Genomic DNA, 1,641 nt, shown 5'->3' on the forward strand with positions numbered 1-1,641 from the left:
TCTCTCTCTCTCTCTCTCTCTCTCTCTCTCTCTCTCTCTCGCTCTCTCTCTCTCTCTCCTATAGGGGGGTGTCTTATGACTGACCAAGACAGTTTTATTAACCTTCAACTGAGCCAGCAGGAAAAGGGGGAGCTGGTGCAGGGTCTTAGCTAATACACTGGCCGTCTAGGAAACAACTGGCAGAATAGACAGATGTTCTCAGAGAGATTGATGACGGAGCTGAGGGATGATTGATAAGCAAACTGCTGGGAGGGCATGATGGAGACGCAGGTTGAGGGGACACAAGGGTTTGTCTTGTCTGAATGGGATGAAGAAGTATTCAGGGCAGCCATTATTTGTATTTATTACATAATTAAGCTCGTTGATTTTGATACAATTTCCACAAATGTCAATGACACAAATGAACCATCGGTTCACTTTTCCAGTTATTTGAATGGGTCGGTCATTCTGCAGTTTAATTCAAGAAACCTCAATCCTTCCACATTTCTTGGCAACCACTTCTACCAGTTTGACCTCATAAAGCAAGATAAAGTTTCTGAATGGCTTCCTTTATAGTCCGTTCTTTCCGAATCCGACTGGAAACAGGTTGTGCAGCCTGTCAGGCCACCGTTGAATCTGTTTGCAGTCAAAGGTTAGATGTTGGAGCAGCCTTTAATCAAGAAATGTTCTCAATTTCCTCCCTCTGTGTTCCTCTTCTTGACCCCCAGTTTTCACATCGAGGCTAGACGTGTATTCTAACACCCAAGTCAACACTTTCTTTCATGTCTCGATCCCCATTGGAATTACTAATGTCTCCGAGCCTGTCTAAAGGTGCATGATAGCCTGCATGTTTGCATGTGTGCGCATACGCTTACACGCATGCATGCTTTTGTCGGAATTTGACTAAGTAGGAAAGGAGTACTTGGATAACAGCATATTAACATACCGGTCTTCAGCTCAAGTAATGTCCTGTCTGGGTTTATTGTTTTTGAAACCTTTTTATTCTTTGTTAGGACACATTAAACTATAGGCAAGGTCCCAAGCGAAGTGCAAAGGTGGTGCTCTTTTCTACGTCAAAATAAAAGCGAGAAAATACACATTGATATTGAAAAGTCTTTTGAGATGAAATCTGAGACTCGCTGATTTACACTAGTGGGAAAGCATGGAGACACTTGTTGTTCCCTTCCCATCAATTGTTCACCTTATCCTGTTAAGGGTCATGGGAAAGCTGGACTCCATCCATGTTGACTGTGTGAAGGGCCGGGTACACCCTGGACTGATCACCTGTCATTCACCAGGCTGAAACATAGAATATGAAAATCATACGCATGGGCATTTATAGCAATGGCCAATTTGAGGTTAAATTAATCCAACATACAGTGTTTGGACTGGCAGGAAGCCCGGAGAGTACATTGGTCAGGGAATGGGGAATAGGTTTGTTGGACCCAGATATTGGGAGCGAGCCGGAAAAAGTACAGGCAGGACAACTCAAACGTAGTCATTCCTCCCTGAAATATCTCATTCAGAAAATCAAATACACACACAGAGGAAAAATGGAGAAATACAAGAGGCGACAGCTAACGCCATGCAAGGCTGAGGATCCGACAGATTAAAAAAAAAAACAAACTAAACCCATACAAGCAGTAAAACTAGATCACGCCA

This window comes from Hippocampus comes, unplaced genomic scaffold (genome assembly GCF_001891065.2).
Source record: "Hippocampus comes isolate QL1 unplaced genomic scaffold, H_comes_QL1_v1.1 scaffold94, whole genome shotgun sequence".
NCBI classification, from domain to species: Eukaryota; Metazoa; Chordata; class Actinopteri; order Syngnathiformes; family Syngnathidae; genus Hippocampus; species Hippocampus comes.